Source organism: Crinia signifera, chromosome 9 (genome assembly GCF_055691185.1).
Source record: "Crinia signifera chromosome 9, ASM5569118v1, whole genome shotgun sequence".
Lineage (NCBI taxonomy): Eukaryota > Metazoa > Chordata > Amphibia > Anura > Myobatrachidae > Crinia > Crinia signifera.
In genome coordinates, this window is record NC_139225.1 from 120,267,307 (window position 1) to 120,291,587 (window position 24,281).

A 24,281-nucleotide genomic window follows, 5' to 3' on the forward strand; every position below is an offset into this window, starting at 1 on the left:
TAGTTTTGATAATCACTAATCAGAGAATTCACAAACTTGCAGTGTTTGCATTGTGCCTACGTGGGGTCAATTAGCAAAAAATATACATGTTTGATTAACAGGAAGCTGGCATTTGGGGGCTGAAAGATGACATTTTGTGTGTGTGTTTGTGCCTAGGAGACTTTAGGGTGGGTCTCTGACATCAGCAACGATCGCTTCCAGCCTGGTTCTTGAGCAGAGTAGTGGAAACCCTAGACTGGGGCAGGTGGGAAAACTGATTTTTTTTCACTTTTTATGAATGAATTTGCAGTTTTGCAAGGGGCATTTTTCTCTTTATCTCTGAGCAGTGTCTTTCTGATCACAGTCCACTGGATTTTCTCTAATAAGCAATCCATGCTGAGTTATGTCCATTGTCAGGAAAAGTCCAAATACAGTCTAGTTCTAGTATATGTTTTGCACATGAGTTTTATGGCAGGTACTACTAATAGTAAATGGAAAAAGAGGGTCATCCTCATTAATATCTGTGAGTGACATACTGTATATAAAGAATAACAAACACTGTGGGGGAGATGTACCAAACCTTGGAGTGGAGAGAGATAAAGTACCAAACAACCAGCTCCTGTCTGTCATTTTCCAAAAAGAGACTGTATCATGGCAAATACTGTAGGAACTGATGGTACATTATATCTCTCCACTTTATCACTCTCCAAGGCTTAGTACATATCCTTATTTATAAAAAAGCATTTAATAAACTGCTCATGTAATTAACAGAATACTGATAACATTGCTAAAAAAAATATATATATACCTTATGCACAAGTAAAAAACAAACCTCAAAGATTTACAATCAATATATAACTGGTACCTGAAGAGACAATGAGCAAAAATGACCTCTTTAAGATTTGTTCTTATCACAATGATAGGCCACTGGAATGTATTATACACATACAGGGGCAGGGGTCCTGATAGAAGACCAACCCTGAGATGTAAAAGTAAAGTAATAGCAAAAGTGATTACTAAACTTTCTGATTGGGGAACCCAGTGCTCTAAAGTGCATGTATGGTCATCAGACGTAATCAGCGAGGTATAATACTACAAAGTCTACCATGACTAGTGCCATTCACAAGAAATCTTATAGCATTTATAAAGCCATCGGAAATGGCTGTTTTTTTTTTTTTAATATGGCCCCCTAATATTGTATCTTGCTCATCCAACCCATGATTCCCACCTTTTTATGTATTATAGAAAGTATATACAGCTATAAAACAGTCACTTAATAAGTACTAGTATGTCCACCAATAAGTTACATATAGTATTTGCTAGTGCAAATATTTGAATTAAATATCTCATGTTATGATATTGCACCCAATATTGGATAATTGCGCATGGGCAAGATAACCTCCTGACAGCCGGGATCCTAACGTTCAGTAGACCGATGTCGGAATCCCGACTGTAAAAATCCTGACTTACTGCGGCTCTTCTCCCTCATGGGAGTCCACGACCACCATAGAGGGAGAATATAACATGTGGTGAGCACAGCAAGCCACCGATCCCTTAAGGGGCTTCTTTGCGCTCGCCCTGCTATTGTCAGTCAGGATTCCGAATTGGTTTAATGAACATCGTAATCCCGACTTTTGGACCCCCATTCCACATTCGACTGCACTCCTATTATAGCTTGCTCTGCCCCAAACTGAATACATTGCACATAGTGTTCACTCTAGCTTTGCGGGCGGGCAGGGGGTCGGGGGGCTGACCGGGCCCGCCGACATCACACTTGTGGGTGGTCCCGGGCCGCCGACATCACAAAAGGGGCGTGCCCGGGCTGCAATGTCATTAAAAGGGGAGGGCCTGGACGCCGCCATCACTAAAGGGGGCGGGCCTGGATGCCGCCGTCACTAAAGGGGGTGGGTCCGGCCCACGCGAAGTTGCTGTACTACTGGGGAAGCACTGGGAATTGCCGTCTAAGGTATACGCCGCAGTCACTAAAGGGGGCGGGCCTGGACGCCACCGTCACTAAAGAGGGCGGGTCTGGCCCCATCGAAGTTGCCATACTACCGGGGAAGCACTGGGAATTGCCGTCTAAGGCGGCGCTGCGCTTCCCCGTGCACACAGCCAGGGCAGGCACTAGGCTGTTTTAGCGGGGCGCTGCTAGCAGAGCAGGGCGCATTTTGCCCTTTAAAAATCGGGCAGGGGGCAGCGCCCCGCTAAAATAGCCTAGCGGGAACACTAGCATAATCATTATCTGCCATTTTTGACAGGTGAGTGGGAAGATGACTGCTATCAGTCTCTATGTTAATATCTTCTGGCTGCATGGACAAAAGGATACCATAGGCTATGGATTCGGTATGAAATCCCGACGGTCAAAATCCCGACAGGGTCAAAATCCCGAATGGATCATAATACCGACAAGGACAAAATCCTGACAAGGTCAAAATCCCGACATTTAAAATCCCGACAAGGACAAAATCCCGACATTTAAAATCCCGACATGTTCAAAATACCGACATATGGAATGTGCAGGTGAAACTGTCAACATGACTTTGGGTCGACAGGTCGCGATGTTGACATGGGTTTTTTCACTGTTTTTTAACCGAATGACGACACAGTTGGAGTTGAACCACTAGGCACCAGAGATCCATTTCATTTCTGTCCTAGCCAAATTACCCTTTTGATCCCTAGCTGGATTTCATATCACATTTTTTATACCAATAAATCTAACATAAAATTGAGTAGAGCAGTTATGTATTGCTCAAAAAATATTTACACATTTTACACTCGTAAGTGACTAGACCTTTCTTAATATTTCTCTTATGCCCTGAAATGCGTGTTTTTAAAAACTTTGTTGTGTGAACGATATAAACTAGGTCACATTTTATTAAATAAATTACATATAGTAGTTTGTGGGGCATGTAATGAAATTACCAATTTTATCATTGTAATCTTTAACCGTAAAGTCAACTATTTTGGTACTTGTAATAGGCATAGTTCTAAAGGCTTTGCATTCTCCACTCCTATGAAACCCCTTGGACCATATTGAATATGGGCTTCATGTGGGACAGCACTTCTAGGTTATCCTTTAACTTCAGAGCTTTTATAATACATAAACATTTTTGGGCTGGATCCTTCAACTGGATGCCACAATTTTTTTAAAGTATTTTTAAAACTGATCCATTCTTTTTTTTCCATAGAAGTTGCACCTTGTTTGACTTTAAAACTTCAAGACAATAACCTATATTAATGAACCTCTTACTCAAAATTGATGTTTGGGATTTGAAGTGTTCATTTTTACTTTTCTATGTTCAATAGTGCCCTTTTTGGATCCCTTTCAAAAAATTGGGTGATGATTGCTATCTTCTGGAATATAACTAGTTTGTTGGTCAATTATATAATTTCACATAAATGTGATTATCTTTAATGTATATGGTATAATCCAACAAGTAAATAAAGCTTTTGCTTTCAACAAACGTAAGTAAAATTTTCCTGTTATTGCATTTCTATTTTTTTTTAACTTAACTAAGGATCCGTTCCCGATAAATAAAATATAATATCTTTAAACTTATGGCAGCTACCAAGTTTACACCCAGCTCATCCTCCATGCTGAACATAGTTCCCAGTGGGCTATGAAGAGTCCACAAGATGATACTGAGCGCTGATTGTTATTCAGTGCTGCTGCTGTGCCAATAGGGGGATTACCATAAACCCCTAATAATAGTAGAGAACCAAAAAAAGAATAGGTACAGCGCTGTACTGAATATGAAAAAATATTTAATAAATTTGTTAACAGTAAAATACAATAATATAATTAATAATACACACAAGACACACACACATAAAACATGCAATCTCCTTATTAAGGTTAGAACTGGTTAGTAATTATTGGGTTTGCAATTGCATATATCATATGCTCCAACTTTGAGCCAGTTAGTAGCTTTTAGTATAATTGAGAGTACAAGTCCCCACACATGTGCACATTAGATGTGGTTAGACTTAATTGTAATCCAGGGGTATTGTGGCTTGTGACATCAGCGATGAAATTCTCCGACCATTCTCACTGTGGTCATATCCGAGATGATTTTCAATCTGCTGGGTACAATAGCAGCCTGGTGGTCCCCTCAACGCGTTTCTCCGCCTAAAACGATCAGCGGCTTCCTCAGGAGAAGTGTATGCAGTGTTACAGTACTTCCGCCTTTTATGCCGGTAATCTCTGTACTGCGCATGCGCCCGCGTCATGCGGGTCACGCCTCACTTTGAAATGCGCTCTTTGTTATACAGGCGCTCGCGTCATGCGCTTCAGGACTCATTTCCGGATGCTGTCCATGTTTATATATGGACGTGACCACGTCGTGCGTGTCACGCCTCCACCTCAAGCCGCGTTATATATGGACGTGGTCACGTCCATATATAAACATGGACAGCATCCGGAAATGAGTCCTGAAGCGCATGACGCGAGCGCCTGTATAACAAAGAGCGCATTTCAAAGTGAGGCGTGACCCGCATGACGCGGGCGCATGCGCAGTACAGAGATTACCGGCATAAAAGGCGGAAGTACTGTAACACTGCATACACTTCTCCTGAGGAAGCCGCTGATCGTTTTAGGCGGAGAAACGCGTTGAGGGGACCACCAGGCTGCTATTGTACCCAGCAGATTGAAAATCATCTCGGATATGACCACAGTGAGAATGGTCGGAGAATTTCATCGCTGATGTCACAAGCCACAATACCCCTGGATTACAATTAAGTATAACCACATCTAATGTGCACATGTGTGGGGACTTGTACTCTCAATTATACTAAAACCTACTAACTGGCTCAAAGTTGGAGCATATGATATATGCAATTGCAAACCCAATAATTACTAACCAGTTCTAACCTTAATAAGGAGATTGCATGTTTTATGTATGTGTGTCTTGTGTGTATTATTAATTATATTATTGTATTTTACTGTTAACAAATTTATTAAATATTTTTTCATATTCAGTACAGCGCTGTACCTATTCTTTTTTTGGCTATGAAGAGAGTTGCATATCTGAGTGAAAACATAGTACCCATGGCAGTTCCAACATTTGGTAGATAACAATCCTCTTCAAAATAAAAATAGTTATTATGTGATCTCTTCTAAAATAAAGTTGATTGTAGCCTCTGATAAATCTGTATTGGCTAAATGCTATTTTATAGCCTCCAATCCACCTGTATGGTTACTGAGGGTATTAATGTCTGTTGAGACTAAATACATATCGGGACTTCTGTCAACTAGCTCTAGTTTATTAATTATATTTAATGTGTCTCATTGGTATGACTTATTTTTTACCACTGAAAGTTACAGATAATCATTTCTGATACATTTGCTGTAAAACTACATGTCCCAGTTTTGATTGGTTATCTAGTATTTAGGAAGGGTTTATATAACTTTCTAGGCTAAGGTACTAGGAGGATGGTTAGATTTAGGCTGTGGAGGTGGTTAGGGTTAGACTGCAGGAATGGACAGTGAAGGTTAAGCTGTGGGAGCTGACTGTTAGGATTAGGCAGAGGACTAGGAGGAGTAGGAGGGGTGGACTTTGGTAAGGATCAGAATTGAGTGTTAAAATAATCACTGAAATCCATCAGGATTATGAGGGGTTTATTTACTAAAATGTGGTTCCCATAGCAACCAATCAGAGGAAGCTAAACATATAAGAAGTAGAATCGGATTGGTTATATGGGCAACATCCCATTTTTAATAGAAGTCCCATCTTAGTCAATTTACCCCCGATTGTCAGAATGTTGCTGCCAGCATTCTGACTGTTGGGATGGAGACTGCTTGAACATCCATACCATCCCTTGCTGAATTGAAATTCATAGCATAACTGTAAAATATTTGTTAGGGACCTTACACCAAGGCCGGATTAAGGGCCTAATGGGCCTGGAGCTGAAAATGTGAAGCGGAAGAGGTGAGGCCAATGCCATGTAGGCAGGTAGAACCCATACACTAAAGGCACTAATGTATCCCTAACTAAAAATACAAAAATTACATATATGTGTAAAACAGGAATTCAATTGCAATACAGGTTGAGTATCCCTTATCCAAAATGCTCGGGACCACGAGCATTCCGGATAAGGGAATATTCCGGTTTTTGGAATAATTTTTTTTAGCCATACTTACCTGCCCCTGGTGGGTCCCCGATGGTCCCTCTGTGTCCATGGAGTCCTCCGGCGTCCACGGCAGGCCACCAGCACCGTCTCCGGCGTCTCCAGCGGTCCCAGGAGTGCTTTGCGCAAGTTCCCAGGCGCGCCGGTGACGTCACCGGCGCGCACACTCGCGCAAAGCACTCCTGGGACTGCTGGAGACGCCGGAGAGGATGCTGAAGGCCTGCTATGGACGCCGGAGGACTTGGTAAGTATTAAAAGAGGGTTAGGGGGGGGGGGGGGGGAACAAAAAAAAAATTTGAATTATTCCAAAAAACCAAGGTTTTTGGAATAATTCGGATACGGGATGCCCGGATACGGGATACCCGACCTGTACTTATGCTATATGGCCAACCATGTGGCCAGCTGGTAGCTGTCTGGTGGCCATCATGCTGTCATAATGATGGGCTTTTTTTTGTGCGGAGGCCTGGAGCTGCAGCTCCATTCGCCCCGTTATTAATCTGACCCTGCCTTACACCATAGACTAAAATTATGATTTACTTTGAATTTATTTATATGTAACTCAGTAAAATATTCCAAAGTCATTTACCCATCACCTGTAAGGAAAATTGTTGTCAGCTAAAATATATGTGTTTGCTAAGTAACTGAATTGATACTCTATACCCCAAATGACCAGGTTAATTTTGGAATCATCCGAAAAAGAAAAAAAATGAGGATTAACATAAATAAATTATTAATATGTTAATATTATCTTTCATGGACACCGTTAATCCAAAGACTGTTTTTGCGTTTCATATATATTCTAATGAATCATTGGCAAGAAACAATTAAATGAAACAGGATTTTATTATATAAGCAGTTATGCTATGTTTGGATCTGGGTTCTATAGATAATTACTCCCTTAGGGCATTTAAACCTATACAGATACTATGCAAAACAAAACCAAAAGTATTTCAAAGGGAATAAACAAACACATTTATAATTCAAATTACAAAGTGAAACCCAATTATTATTTTCCGTTCGTTCTATCAGCTTTTTGTTTGTCCTAGTTCCATAAACTTGAAATCAGGTTTGTTGCAAACTTCAAACAATTTTCATAAAGAACAGTCCAAAATGCAGTATCTCGACAAACATATGAGTTATTTTATACAGCCTAATAAATTATTTCTTGTACAATTTGAAACTGTAATAAAATCCCCTTACTGTGATAGGATGAGCAAAATTATTTCAATATCACACCTCGCTTATATAAAAAGATCTCCATGGAAGACATCCATCTGCTCTAATTCTGTTGGACATGAAAACATTTTGTTCTTGCACAGCAGCCGCCATCATTTTCAGGAAGCCTGCAAATATATTTCCTCTATCACTAACTGATTCACAGAGCTTTATAGTCATCTGCTTACGGACAACAACTTAGCCGCATACAGCATGCGTACAATACAATAAGCAGGAGTTGGAGCTATTGTTTAGAGTCCGTTTTGCTGGTTTATGAGTGATAAGTACATGCATAGAATAATTGTGTGTTTGTTTGTGTTTTTGTGTATGTATTTCTGTAGCATTGACAACTCTTTTTTTATTTTGTTTGCTACTGTGTGTTATAGAATGCTTTTAGTATTGTCCTTATTCTTTTACGTATAAAGGGGTTGTGATAACTGTTTTCTAATTCTGCTGCTCCCTGAAACATGTGAGATCTAATTCCACTACTTTTTATAGAACTTACCACTGTATTAATACTGCCTTTTATGCCACTGTATTATTCTTTTTCATTTTCTTTCTGTTACCCCACACCGCATGCTACACCTCTACTATGCACAGCCTGCCAGCAGCAACCTACACTGTGTGCCCCACTCAGATGGCTGCATGGATGATTTCTCCATTGGCAGGTTGCACCACGTATTGATATGTTCATGTTTGTCAGGCATTCCAGGCTTTGGTCCTCGGGGCTCACTGGCGGTGGGCCACAGTGCAGGGCTGTTAGGGGTCAAGGGTGCAGTGGAGGAGGGAGAGGACTACTTTGCCCATTCTCTCTACCTGCTGCCTTATGTCCTGACCATCCCTGTCATGCTCACTTCTTGCCTCAGGTCTCTTTACCCGCACCTCATGTCACCTGTCTGTCTCCCCCTCCCTCTAGACTGTAAGCTCATTGGAGCAGGGCCCTCTTCCCTCCTGTTTTCACAGCACTCTTCTTGCATTTCAATTACAGCTCTCTTACTCACCTACAATCTATACCTGCATCTATTCTCACTCACTTCCCTATATCTCAGCTGTATTGTGTACTAAGAGTTGTACTGTTAATTGTGCTCTGTTTTTGTTCTTCTTTTGCTGTTATGTCTAGTTTTGTCTTGTTCTGTGTACCCTGTACTGTTCTACTGGTAGCCCAGGATCTGGGCTGCTAGCCAAATAAATATGTACCCAGTGTCACCCCCGTAGTGTCCTATATCTATACCGTTTTTCACCAAGTGGCACCGCTGAATGGCTGCCTAAGTGCTGTACAGCTCAGTAAATATATGTTCTCCATGTCCATGTTGCTCAATAGAGTACATCTTGTATATACAGATGGGTCTGTTCCCATCCTTGCAGGGGATGGCGCTGGCGTCGCCAGCCGCCATCCCCCGCCAGCGCCATGGCGATCGTGAGAAGGGGACGCGCGCGCACGAGAGGCGCGCGCGCCCCCTTCCGACGGCGCTTCCAAACGTTTCCCCGGGTCCCCGCCGGCTTGCCGGCGGTAACCCCGGGTCCCCGCCGCCTGCCAGCACCCCCCCTAACCCCCCCCTAACCCCGTCCGTCTCCCTGAGGCGGAGACGGACAGGGTTTCCGCCACGCTAGCGACGGAGACTGAGACGCGCGTGCGCGTGAGACGCACGCGCGTCTCAGTCTCCTCGCTGGCGAGGCTGCTGGCGGGTCGCCAGCGCGTACGTTCTGGCGACCCGCCAGCAAGGATGTGCATAGGCACATACTGTATCTGTACGTGTTCTATATCGGTACTGTTTTACTTGTCTACCTATCTGGCTGGTGCAATCACCATGTGGCGCCGCTGAATGGCTGCCTGGGTGCTGCACAGCTCAGTAAATATATGTTCCCCATGTCTGTGTCACTCATTAGAATGCGTCTAGTGCATATCTGTATGTGTGATGTATATCTGTACTGCCATTGTTGCTCGTTCTGACAACCCTTTGTATTACAGTATGTGCTTTGTTATTTTTAATGTAAAGCGCCTTGAGTCTTGTTGGAGAGAGTGCGCTATATAAATAAAACTTACTTACTTACTTACTTACTTACTTATAATCATAGGCGTGCGCAGGGGGGGTGCCGGGGGTGCACAGGCACCTCCTAATGACAGGACCTTGCTGCACGATTGCAGCAAGGTCCTACATCACAGAATATAATTTTTTTTTCCGGGAGCCGGCTGCCTGTAGGGGGAGCTGAAGTGCACAGACAGCTCCTCTCAGGCCTTACTAAAAACAGTGCTGGATGAGTGGCCGGGTGAGGAGTGAGGAGAGGACTTCCTGGTGTTTGAATGTGCTGCAGGTAAGCTGGAACAGGGGGATTGTATGTTATATGAGGCTATGACTTTGTTTTAGAGGGGAAGGGGGAAGGTATATTGGTCTTTAATAATGCTGTAAGTAAACTAAGTAAACTGTGTGGGTGCATAGGGGGGCTGTGTATATGTGCACTACGTGTGTGTGTGGGTACGTCTGTGTACTGTGTGTATGTGGGTGTGCAAAGGCTGTGCATATGTATACTATGTGTGGGGGGCTCTGTATGTATGTATGTATGTATGTGTGTGTATACTATGGGCCTTATTCAGATGCACTCGGTACTGCGCGCATTCGCACGCAGTACCGATGTTGCGCGACTGCGCATGCGCAGGCGGGTATCTGCGCATGTACAGGCGCATGGTGCGTTCACCCACGGCGACCTTTCTCGGGTCGCCGGGTGCACACACCCATGGCTGCATGGGGGGGGGGGGAGATGGGCGGGGGGCGCCGGGCTGCCCCATTGCCATATGGGAACGCCCAGCGTTCCATGGGCGTTTCCATGAAAATGCTGGGTGTTCTTATGGTAATGAGGCAGTGACACGGGTGTGGGGGGCGGGTAGCTGACATCACCGGATGTCAGCTGCCCGCCCAGATCCACGCCAGCGTGCACGCAAATGTAAGTAACTGAACAGTCCCTTATATATGCGTGCACGCTAAACATCATTCGATGGTCGGTGACCATCGAATGATGTGGGCGGTTACCCGAGCCATACGAATGGATGTTTATGCAAAACATCCATTCGCTGCTGTGCGGGCGAAGCCGCACTTTGCTGGGGCGGCGGGGGGGGGGGGGGGGGGGCGTTCGTTTCCCGGGCGGGGTTTGATGGACTTGCAAGGCTGCGTATTCGCAGCCTTGCGAATCAACCTGAATAACCCCCTATGTGTGGGGGCAGGCATTTGCCCCTGGGTACTTGGGGTACAAGTGTGATGGGCATTATGTCTAATGGGCATTAGTGTGTTTCATTATATGTAATAATAGGCGATGATGGACACGCCCCTCCAATGGTGCACCCCCTAATAAAACGGGCTGCGCACGCCTATGCTTATAATTTGAATTTCTATGCCTTATAAAACGTATCATGTTAGATGTATACATTTATAGTATCTCAGGGTAATTTTCATTTCTGCTACATTGCTAAAAATAAAATTGTAATTACTGCTACAATAAGTATATTTCTCCAATACATGGGATGTTGTGGAGGCTGTAGGCAAATAAAAGGATGAGAGGGAGAATTACATTTGAGGAGTTGATTCTGCATTGTAATGGTAGCAACAGTTTGGGTGGCAATGGGAGTTCTTGGTACTTATGTAGTATCTGGGCGCCCGATTTTTTGATTGTATGCCTTAAGTTAAGGCATACAATCAGATGCGATGCGATGCGATGACCCGATTTTTCCATAGGAATCAATGTTAAAATAGACTGAGTCCATTTTAACATGGAATTCAATGGGAAAAAGGGGTCCTTTTCATACCCCTACTATCCAAGTGGGCATGGAGTTGGATATAAACCTGTGGCGAGCGTAGCGAGCCACCGAGTCCGAAGCGTGGCAAGCGGACGGTATTCCGTGTCCCCTCGCGGGGCTCGCTACGCTCGCCATGCTTCGGACTCGGTGGCTCGCTACGCTCGCCACAGGTTTATATCCAACTCCATGCCCACTTGGATAGTAGGGGTATGAAAAGGACCCTTTTTCCCATTGAATTCCATGTTAAAATGGACTCAGTCCATTTTAACATTGATTCCTATCGAAAAATCGGGTCATCGCATCGCATCGCATCCGATGGTCGCATGCGATGCGATGCGATGCGATGTGCCCGATCCGACCCGATTTCTAAATCGGGCGCCCAGATACTACATAAGTACCGAGTTCTTTATTTGAAAAAAAATGTACAGTACTGAGACCCTGATTCAGCAAGGCTCCCCAAGTAATTCGGTAATTCGTTGCTTAGTCAGCCCTGAAATGCCACCTGGCTGAAAGTCTGCCCCCCCCCCCCCCCAAATCCTCTCAGCAACATGTGAGGGGATGTACGTGAACACGTTCCCTTGCATGCGGCCAAAAGGGGAGACCATAGAATGATTTCTCTCCCCTTCCAAAATTAAAGTCTGTCAGACTTTTATTTTCGTCGGTCTGCCGAAGAGGGGGAACACCCAGAATTTTCATAGGGATGCCAATAAAACAATGTGTGTTCCCCTGATATGGCCCTCTGAACACCCCCACCCCCTCTGGAGCAAACGGCTTAACGAGTATGAAACTTGCCAAAGCCATTTGCTCCCTGGTTCTGCACATGTGCATATACACACATGCGTAGCCTGGCTGAGAGGCGCTACAGTAAATCTGTATATTGGAATGATTGAAAATGGGTTCTTGTTCTACTCTCGTTTACAAAATCTGTGCAATATTGTCATAGAATAGAGCCTTCTACAACTCTTATTCCTTGTTTCTTACATATATGCAGTACATGAAATAATATAAGTAATACAGGGCATACTACTGTTAAAGAGAATAAAACAATCTGGTGCAAATAAAAGTACTCCAGAACTTTCAGGACCAAATGTAACAGGGTGTGAGAATTAACTAAGTGAGAAATTTTTGGAGAATTTTCCCATTGTTTAAAAGCGGCAATCATTTACACTGAAACACCAGGTTGACTTTACCATGTAATTGATTGCCGCTTTAAAAAAAATGGTAAAACTCTCCAAAAAAATCTGTTTCATTTGGCCCTCAGTGTGAAATGCATTAAGATCTGCATTGGGAAGATTTGCATGAACGCCAGCGCAGAATTTCGCCTACATGACATCTCTCGATCATAATTCATTTCCGCTTCTTCTGTCTTCAATGTAAATACATTCAAAATGTTCATGACTTGGCATAACCACTATTGAGGGAAACTATTTATATGCTCCATCTGTTTCACTCTACAATATAAAGTCATTTTGTTTTTAAAATAACAAAAAATAAGTGAAAAAGATATTGAGCTAATACATCTCGAGATGTATCCAGCTTTCAACAGTAAAGCTGGCCATACATCTACAGATTGTATGGCCAGCTTAACATAGAGTATTGACCTGGTTTCCAATTATATATTTACAAATAAACTAACGCAAAGTGTATACTGTTGATGCTTTTACCCTGAAGTATGTTAGACATGTAATTCATGTAATCCACTATACTTTACATTAAGACAGCATATTATATTATATTCTTCATGGATACAGTACTGATACATTAAAGATGCCTATACAGTAGTATGATATGAACCTTTTTCACATTATTTCGAACCATCAGGCCATATCTTATGTGATTTATCTCCGATTCCAATCCTTGCGTGGTACCGTGGGCATTGGATCAGATCTGGAGATAGTCATGGCTGCCACAATGATTTGTCGTATGCCACAGCTAAAGGGATTGCATACGATACATCATATGCAAAAGGACCAAAACGATATATCGTATGCAATCCTACCTGCCGTGCAGTTGCTGAGGTATCGCATGCGAGCGTGGCGCCTTTCATGGTTTGTACTACACTGTCCCCATTTTTCTTATCTACTACACTATCCCCATTAGGAATTGATTTGCTTTATTTGAAATTATTTTTACCACATTATTATGATTGTATATACTGATTGTCTACAGTAAGCATGTTTATTGATGGCTTATTTGTAAACAATAAAAATTTTTATTATACATTTTTAGAACCCTCATTATGTACAGTACATGCATGTTGTCCTACCACTGAATCTTTAATACAGATGTAGCACCTCTTATACATCGCCGGGAATCGCTAGAATGCCCACGCTGGCAATCGCCGGCATAGAAGGCAGTCCATCTGACTGGGACGCGTGAGCATCTCACACACACACACGCATCCCAGTCACGCGGCGGAAGGCAGAGAAACCCTGCCCGTCTCCACTTCAGGGAGATGGGCAGGGTTAAGGAAGGGGGGGGGGTGCGGTGATGCAATGGGGACCAGCAGGGAGGTGATGGAAGGCAGCAGAGAGCTCCGTTGGAATGAAACGTGCGTGCATCTCCGGCAGTTGACGTGGGCTGGCGATTCCCGCTCCATCTGTAGCTCACGATAATTACACTTTTTTAAATTATTATTATTAATAATAATAATAATAATGCATTTTCACAATATGAATAAAACAAAACAATTTCTGGTCAATTAAACAATACAAACTTTATTTTTTCATTTATACATTTTTTTTGTAAGAAACTTGAATAACAAGAAATAAATAAAAAATGTAAGCAAATAATTAAAGAAACATTTACACAAATTTTGAAAGATTTGTTATACAAAAACTGCATGACATGAAAATGCATGACATCCAGACACCCATTGCATTACGGAAAATGCCGTTCAATGCGATCGGCAATTCTTGTTACAATAAATGACAAATTCCTCATCTAGAGCATCTGTGAAGAGAAAAAGGCAAAATGTAAATATTAAAATAAAAATTTATTGTAACTAATTGAACAAAACAGAATATAGCCATCACTGGGTTTGTACACACAGTAGCTTTACTAGTTTACTTTATTTTGCAATAATTGATCTAATTTGTGACATATAGGTTGTTGATTTATGCAATCTTGATTTATATTATTATGCACAAAAGCAACAATTAGAAAATATAACATTTAAAACCATTTGTGATTGACTTGATTCAATCAGCAAATACAGATTTTGAATAATGTTGTGCAACAAGGTTAAGTCATATGACAATAAAGGTCAAACAACTCATATGTTGAGTCATCTATTGCCTACAGTCTCATATCTACACAATCAAATGTGTTTTCAAATATTTTATTGTCTATTTGGTGGTCCCTCACCATAATCATTTATAAATCTTTTAAAACGTATTAACACTTACACACTCATATGTATATTTGTTTTGAGTGTTGTGGAGGGATCAGGTCATGTTTTACCTTATTCAACATTTTATTTGGATAATATAATGTACTTTCAAGTTGTTGGTGAGCTTGGCTTGCTACCTCCTCTAGCTACTTCACTGCCTTTGTACTCAGAGCATGGATTACAGAGCTTGCACTGCAGATACGAAAAAGAAAGAAAAGCAGCGCTCAAATAACAATAATGAAAAAAAAAAAAAAAAACAGGGTGAATTTATAATTTAATATTTAAAGTTTTAAAAAAATGTTTAAAAAGCATATTTAGAAACAAAAAAGGGGCATGGGATCGTGTGGGGGCGGTGAATATAACCAGCACTGGACTGATTGGCATAGTCCCCGAAATCGCGGAGTCCAATGATGAAATCTCCAATTGCCGCTTGAGTATTATTGTCCAATGGAAATGGATGCAAAGCGAAAATTAATCCTCTCTAGTACACAGCTCGGCTCCACAGAAGGCCTATGGTGGTACTTAAATGAGGGGAACTTGGTCCAGATGATTGAGCAGGTGCAATTGCCAATGATATGGTGAAGGGTCCCAGGTCACACCAACGCCTTTCGCTGCTTCTAGGAGCAGCTTTATCAAGGTGACTTAGTGGGGCCAGGTATATATGGATTCAGTACTGAATCCCGGCGGTCGGGATCCCGGCGTTCAGAATCCCGACAGCCGAAATGCCGACAAGGGGGGTACGTGGATCGCCCCCCACTGCGCTCGCCACACAGTGGGCCCGGTGCCTCGCTACGCTCGGCACACTAATTTATTCTCTCTCCAGGGGTGTCGTGGACACCCACGGAGGGAGAATGTGTCGGTATTTCGGCGGTTGGGATTCTGGCGACGGGATTCTGAACGCCGGGATCCCGACCGCCGGGATATTAACTGCATCCCGTATATATACCCTGGTTTATCAATACACAATTAACGAATTAGAAAATGTATTCACTCTAAAAGTTCAAAATGTAAGTGATAAGCTTGGAAACAGACACTTATTATGATTTAATATGCAAAAAATAATAACTAAAAAAGTGAAAAAATAAATATTAATATTTACAAATAAGTAATTGACCCCAGGTGACTTCTGGGTTACTACTGTAGATCATAAGAAACAATACTAAACAATAAATCTACTATCCAATAGCTGTATATACTAGATCGATGGTCATCACTAGGACCTTTTCATGACAGTCATATAATCTGTACAATCTACACATATAGATGGTTAATATTGCATTGCAGGTATGCCTATGCCACTTTCCTCTCCAAAAAGTAGCTTAGTTTAGATTTTCTTTATGAGAAATCAAGATAAGTAGGAAACAATGCTTTCTCTAACTTTCATAGATGTAGAGCAACCATCCACTAGAGAGGAACAAGAACCTGAGAATGCATCACCAGACACGCCAATCTCTTCTCCATCGGTGGGACTAGAATGATCACCAATGTGTTTCCTGGAGATCAGCAAAAACAAACAAACATTGAAATGGCATTTTACATGCAGATAACCCTTCAGGAAGTGAAGGACCAGAAGATGCAGGACATTATGAGCAACTACACAGAGAGACTGATATATCACTTGAGGAAAGCCTTGGGTCTGATCTCTCCTCTGATCCCGACACTCTATGACACACCGCTGGCTTCTTCTTCTGCATCTCTACTGTTCAGGTCACATGAACTTAACTGCAAAGAAGGTAAAACATTTGCAAGGTCATGTACGCATAATTGATGCTAAATGGAAATCATATAATATAAATTTAACTTGTTTTAACCCTTTGCGTGCCAAGTAAATTTGTCAAAATAGGTGTAAAAAAATGGCAAGCAAACATTTTTATTCATCATAATGACCTGAAATGTTTACCTTATATAGGAATTTTTTTGAAACAACATTTTTTTATTTGAATTTATATAACAAATGTGAGCGATGTTGGCAGTAATAGCGGATATTTTGAACATCTCTCACATGTTGGCACTCAAAGGGTTAAGCAATTAGCTGTTTTTATTTACAAATAGAATCAGTATAACATTAAGGGGGAAATTTACTAAAGGAAATTTGTAAAAAATCGGTGTTTTTGTATCCAGAAATTCTCTTATTTTTGACATTTACTATCTCGAAAATACGGCAATTCGTATTCCCATTGATAGCACATCAATACGACTACAAATTGCCATATTTTTGGGATAGTAAATGTCAAAAATAAGTGTATTTCTGGATACAAATACACCTATTTTTTTAACAAATTTCCTTTAGTAAATTTCCCCCTCAGTGTCAAAATATGTACTTTTTGTTTGCACTTACAACTGAAGAATTACATATTCTCAAAAAATCCTGGTTTTCTTCCACGGATAAGCAGTCCAGGTTGTTATATCCTGCTCCCTTTAAAATGATCTCCACCTCCCCTGAATAATGGTGATCTTAAGAAAAATGGCACCAAAATCAATAATATTATACACATCCAGTTCAAACACAAGGTATTGGTCACAGGTACAGTGGGGCAGATGTACTAAGCTTTGAAAAGTGATTAAGTGGAGTGCGGTTAAGTACCAGCCAATCACCTTCTACCTGCCATGTCACAGGCTGTTAGGAGCTGGTTGGTTGGTGGTTTATCACCTTTTAAAGGCTTAGAACATCTTTCCCAGTATGAGAATGCCAAATATATATTCCATGACCGTTCCAGAAAAGCAATGTGTGAAAATGTTCTGTGCTAGATGCAAAAGAGGAGTTGTAGCCACAATGTGAGAGGGTAGGTGCTGTCTCCTGCAAGTAGAAAATAAATCCACATAATCTAGAAGCTAATTGCATAAACCATGTTTAATATTTAAAAATATCCATTGTAATTAGGATCATGATGCGGTGTTCATTGCTATGTACTAAATATAAGTATCTCATATAAGAAGCTTTGGAACTGAAAAAAATGGATTTTGAAAAAGGAAATTGTTCAGAAACATTTTAGAGGCAGTATGAAAATAATATTGAAATATGTGGGTTGTTGTAGCAATGCTAGTACTCTATGAACAAAAATAATTACAGAACATTTACAGTCATTTTCACTAACTTCTTTTTCCGTATTTTTTTTACCCAATAGCCCGCATGTTCGCCTCTGATAATCTGATAGCCTAATTAGGAAGAAGTGAATATGGCCAGAATGCTATGTATAAGGAAAGGTGCATCACATATGCAGTACCTTTGATACAGTATTAGTGGAATTAAGGGGCCCCTTCCCCGATGTTTGGGGTTTGGACATACCCCAGGAACAAAAGGCTTTGGCAAGTATCACACTCCAGACAGGGGCCTGGACATGGGCGGATTGGCCCACCGGGATACCGGGCTTTTTCCCGGTGGGCCGGCCCATTTCAGCCATATAGCGGCCGCTCGCTCCCCCTGGCTGGGCCGCGGACCGCCCGACCGCCTTCTCCGCGGTTAGCGGCCGCGGCCGCAGCACTTTTCCCTCAGTAAAGATAGCCGCGGCCGGCCTCGTCAATGGCAGCAATGATAATGGCCGCGGGAGGGCTGGTGCGCATGCGCGGTCGCACGCAGCAGCTCCCGCGGCCCCTTTGAATGTGTGTGTGTGCGCGGCTGCTAAATTGATCCCCAGCAGGCAGCGCAGCATGAGTTTATTGCGCGCTGGGGATCAAAAACAGGAAGGGGGCGGCGCTGACAAAGCAGGAGAATTAAAGAAAGAGCAGCAGTCTGCACTCTGAAGCGCCGCCCACCCTTCTGCTAGCCTTCTCCCTATAGCAGCAGCAGAGCAGCAGCCTGGCAGCCACAGCCATAGGAAGAGCCAGCCAAGCATGGGCAGAGCCTGGAACAGCTCTACAGCTAGCCTCCCAGGTATATAATGTGTGCTGGGGATGGGCATGATTTGATGGGCATCACGGTGTGTGGCATATGTATAATGGGCATCACGGTGTGTGCCATATGTATAATGGGCATCACGGTGTGTGGCATATGTATAATGGGAATCATGGTGTGTGCCATGTGTATTATGGGCATCACGGTGTGCGGCATATGTATAATGGGCATCACGGTGTGTGCCATATATATAATGGGCATCACGGTGTGTGGCATATGTATAATGGGAATCATGGTGTGTGCCATATGTATTATGGGCATCACGGTGTGCGGCATATGTATAATGGGCATCACTGTGTGAGGCATATGTACAATGAGCATCACAGTGTTTGGCATATGTATAATTAGCATCACGGTGTGTGGCATATGTATAATGAGCATCACGGTGTGTTGCATATATATATTGGGCATCACAGTGTGTGACATATGTATAATGGGCATCACGGTGTGTGGCATATGTATATTGAGCATCACGGTGTGTGGCATATGTATAATGGGCATCACAGTGTGTGGCATATGTATAATGGGCATCACGGTGTTTGGCATATGTATAATGAGCATCACGGTGTGTGGCATATATATATTGGGCAGCACGGTGTGTGACATATGTATATTGGGCATCACGGTGTGTGACATATGTATAATGGGCATCACAGTGTGTGGCATATGTATAATGGGCATCATGGTGTGTGGCATATGTATAATGGGCATCACTGTCTCCCCTCCCTGCATCCTCCACCACTTATTGACTCCCCTCCCTGCATCCTCTGCCACTCTGCATTCCCCCTCCTACCCTGCATCCTGTGCCACCATGCCCCCCTCACACTCTGCGTCCTGTGCCACCCTGAGTAAGTCTTCCCTCCCTTCGTCCTCAGCCACCCTGCATCTCCCCTCCCAGCATTGTACGCCACCCTCCGTCCCCCTCCCTCCCTGCATCCTCTTCCACCCTGCCACTCTACTCTCACACCTCGTCACCCGTCTCACCCTTCATTACCAACCTCTCTCACCCTGCAGCAACCCCCTCTCACCCTGTGTCTCTCATTCCGTTGCATAATATTTTTTTAACTCAGCTGCAAAAATTTGGTGTGGCCTCGTTGTAATAGGCCACACCCCTATACTGATAGGCCACGCCCCCAAAAAATTCGGGCGCGCCTCCGGCGCGCAACAACATCCTCCCCTGTCGGGGCTGCTTCAAGATATTTCCCGGGCTGCTTTTAATTTCCAATCCGCCCCTGGGCCTGGAGCAGGGGAACACCCAGTTTTATGAACATCGGCATAAAAACACTGAGCGTTGCCCTGGGAACACAAGCTTGGCATTGCTGTTCGAGTCAGGCAGCTGATGTCACATGACATCAACGCCCACCCCGTATTCGTCGATCAGCAGCAGAAATATAAGTCAGTTTAGACTTTCAGACTTTTATTGCCAAAGGGGAGACAAATTATTCGATGGACAGCGACCATCAATGATTTCTCTCCACTTCAGCTGCATGCGAGGGGATGTGTCCGAGTACACATCCCTTTGCATGCTAGTGAGGTGATTTTGGTGGTGGGGGTGGGGCATAATTTGGCGGGGTGGCGGGTATACACAGTCTAACGAACAGGTCTCTATCAGGATCTAAGGGCCAGATGTACTAAGCTTCAAAAGTGATAAAATGGAGAGTGATAAACAGCCGGCCAATCAGCTCCTACCTGCCATGTCACGGACTGTGTTTGAAAAATGCCAGGCAGGAGCTGATTGGTTGTTGTTTATAACTCTCCGGATTATCACTTTTGAAGCTTAGTGCATCTGGCCCTAAACACATTCAGTTTAGAACAAATGGAGTAATCTCTTTCTGCTTGTACCAGGGCTATATACTCTAAGTAACATCCACTTACCCTATGACATGACAATTAAGTAAAATCTCTGCTTCATTTACAAAAGGATTCGCTCGTCAAATGTCAAATTAATAAACTGTCTGAATTTAGACTGTAAGCTCTACTGGGGGGGAAGCACTAATGTGAATAATTATATACATTCTGTACAATCCTGTAAAGAACAGAACAGATAGGACAGATAAAAAGTAAAAATAGTTACTTTAATAATCTGCACGATGTTCCACTCATTTTAATATGTAATTAAAACTAGACTGATTTTTCTTCCTCTTTACCAACTGTCAATGAGCCAGACACACGGAAGTATAAGACAGGCTACAATCTAGTCAGCTGCAGTTTTCCTGTGTGGATGCCAATCACAGGCTGAGGTTCACTCTGCACAATCCTCAGTCTCCATGATGACTGGACCAGACTTTAACCTATGTATAAGGCAACAGAAACTCTTGACCTCTGCCTTTATTGCAGTAACTGCTGCCGTTGGTCGAAAAAGACCATTGGCCAAGACAATTCTCTATATCAGAGAAATACTATAGAATAAAAAGGTATGCTCATTGCCAATATAGAGCGCAAGATAATATAAATTCAATTTCATATTAATTTTAATATTAGTAAAGGGTCTATGCATATGCCGTGTCACCACATTGCACCCTTTCATCCCCCCACTCCCTCACTGAACTTCCTCTGTATCTGCTGCTCCACTCTGTCCTACCTCCATGTCTGTTCTATTCCTCCCCCCGCCGCTTCTCCAATCTGTCCTGACCGCTACCTTGCTCAATCTTGCCTTCTGCTGCTGCACTCCATCACTTGCTCTGTATTACCCCGCCCCCTGTCTGCTGACTCCTACTCCATGTCCTGCTGTACTGCCCATCACTCTGCCTCTCCCATCCCTTCCCTCATTGGCTGCATATTCACCTCCCAGTCACTCCTGCTATCCTGACTCCATAGCAGTGGGAGAGTACTATGTGCTTTGACTCCCACTGCGCATGTATACTGTATGTAGGAGATGGGTTAGACCCGAGACAATTATTATATAGGTAAATATACAGTACCATAAGGTTTGCGCTGCAATTATAACTATAATCAAACCAGGCAAATAAGTTATTTCCTCACAGAACTTTATGTACAATTTCTTCATTTTTGGGCATCTCTGAAAAGAGTAAACCTCTCAAAGATTTAAGAAAGGAGGCAGCAGAAGCCTGGTGAAGTGATAAAGTGGTAATAACGTGGAAGGTGACAATGCAGCATCCATTCAGCTCCTACCTGTCATTTTTCAGACTCAGCCTATCCTATAACAGTTAGGAACTAATGCCATTCTTCTTATTCATTTATGCTTGTTAATGACAATAAAGGTAATAAAGGTAATAAATAAAGTAAAAAGTCATTTCTATGAGCGCATTGCAAGTTGGGGCATAATTATCACCTCAAACCGGCACTTACAATACAGCTGACAAGAAATACAATCACCTCTATGGGAGAAACTAAAGTGTTGCGCGCTGGTGGCCAATAGAATGTGCTGATAGACCAATTCAAGTGTTGTACATTTTGGCCATGCACCGACACTGATATAACCGTTATCTTGTTCCTTCATTTTGATTTGCTGATAACTAGTTATATAAATATAAATCGGCACATTTCCACAATTCTACTTTCTTAAATATAGGGGGTATGTAATGTGCCACCGCTATTTCCGACGTGGGAAATAGCAGCGGCTCCCTATTCAATGCTGTCATTAAGGACAGCATTGATGCGGGATCATGGCACAACGGGCCCGACTTCAGAAGCTGTTGGGCCCGTTCTGCCTATAACGGCCGTGGATTGTCGTTATTCGGGCCGCAGATCGACAATCCACGGCCATTTTCGTAGCCACGCCCCCTTTGCGCCCATCGGCAGGCGGGACATTGAATCCCATCTTCGTTATGCGGTCGATCTGACCGCAACCGGGCCAGGATCACCGCTGTCGGCGAGGATTGACAGCTGTGATCCCAGATTGCATACCACCAAAAACTTTACACAAAGTTAATAGGTCTATTATTAGCATTCTACATACACATAGGGGGGGGGGGGGGGGGGATTTAGAAGGATGAGAGATTCAGAAAGTGAGAGATTTGGTAAGAAATCTCCAGTTTTTTAAAAGTGGCAATCATTTACACTGCAATACCAGTTTGATTTTGCAGTGTAAATGATTGCCGCTTTAAAAAAAAACTGGAGATTTCTTACCAAATCTCTCACTTCCTGAATCTCTTATCCTATTAAATTTCACCCATATTGTTCGCTGAATTCATAAATATACTACTGGATGTTCTATTTTACCAGCACACATTTTTATGTCCTTATCAATTGGTTAAAGTCTGAAGTTCTAATGGGATTATGTAAAATAATGTGATTATATAAGATTATATAATTGAAAGATTTATTTTTCTAGCCTTTTTTCAATATAGATTATTTTATTTTATGTTCATAAACCTTCTCATAAGACATTTATTATTTATTTTCTTAAGAGCCGGTTTAGAGAGCAATAAACTAGGCAAAAGTTAAAATAATTCAATACATTTCAAAGAGACATTAATGCCATTGTCCATGTCTTTATAAAGAGATACTGTACTGTAAATCCATAAACTTTGTCCTGCTGTGTATTTGTGGCATGCAATAAATAAGACTTCATCATTTCATAGCCCGTGGGATATTCAGAAACAGATTGTAGGGGCTATATTTACTAACCATTGTTTTTTGTTTTCAAAACCAAAATCGTTTGTTATTGTCATCATTCTTGTGCCTTAAAAAAAATATCAGTATTTACTGTCAGTTTTCAGTGTCAGTTGAAAACTGACAGTGATATTGGTAAATTCTGTCAATGGTTTTGACATTTTTAATATAAAATTACTACAAAACCAATGACAAAATGGACAAAAAAACCCCCGAAAAAAACAAACAAACCACAAATACAACAGCACTTTCTGATGGCTTTCTATATGGGAAAACATACCACATGCAATTTCTACATCAAAATTCCTATAAAAAATGCCTGTACTGATACACCCCCAAAAACCAAGAAAAACTCATGTCGACCATTTCACATTTCAAGCTGTTTCCATGTCAACTTTTTGGTGTCAACCTAATGACTATCGACCTAGAAACTGTTGATTCTTTATACCATAAACATGATCAATTAAATATTTCCCCTCTCCCCTTATATATTTAATGATTCCCGACCAATTAAATATTTAATGAATTCCCACCAGCCCAACCTTTTATATATTTAACCCTTTCAGTGCCAACATCTGTGAGAGATGTGCAAAATATCTGCTAAAAATGCCAGCGTCGCTCACATTTGTCATACGAATTCAAATAAGAATGTTGTGCAATTAAATAATAATAATAATGATGGGTGATTAGTATGTTATATGCACCCCCATCGTTAACGCCACTGCCACTATTAACGCCAACCCGAAGCGTGGCGAGCGCAGTGAGCCAGCGAGGGGCGGCGGTACACTTCCTCTGACCTTTTCATACCCCCACTATCCATGTCGGCGTTGAGTTGATTTTATGTAGTGTGGCAAGCGCAGCAAGCACCGAGCCCAAAGCGTGTCGAGCGCAGCGCGCCCCACGAGGGGACGCGGAATACATGTGAAGTTATACACGTCGCCTCGCGGGGCTCGCTGCGCTCGACACGCTTTGGGCTCGGTGGCTCGCTGCGCTTGCCACACTATATTAAATCAACTCCACGCCGACGTGGATAGTGGGGGTATGAAAAAGTTGGAGGACGCGTACCGCTGCGCTCACCACGCTTCAGGTTGGTGTTAATAGTGGTGGTGGCATTAACAATGGGGGTGCATATAACATACTAATCACCCATCAGGGTGATTGTACAATGAAACCATCGTTTTGATCGCATCGATCGCATCGCATGCGATCTGGTCGCATGCGATGCAATCGATGCGCCGTGGGCGCCGTGCTAGGAAACAAGTACCAAATGTTTGATTGCCAATTTTCATATCTATTTTGACACATTCACTTGGCAC

General features: G+C 42.5%; 1 protein-coding gene across 5 annotated transcripts in view; it reads right to left on the reverse strand.

Annotated features, from left to right (window-relative positions):
- The window catches only part of LOC146035903 (5-hydroxytryptamine receptor 2A-like), a 556,425-nt gene that overhangs the window by 117,184 nt on the left and 414,960 nt on the right, over positions 1-24,281 (reverse strand). The window contains exon 1 of one of the 5 annotated variants that reach the window (XM_083159610.1): positions 7,306-7,402. The exons of the other annotated variants lie outside the window; for them this stretch is intronic. The gene's annotated coding sequence lies outside the window, so the exon portion shown is untranslated. Of the gene's footprint in view, positions 1-7,305; positions 7,403-24,281 lie in introns of those variants that run through there. 5 annotated transcript variants of the gene reach the window in all.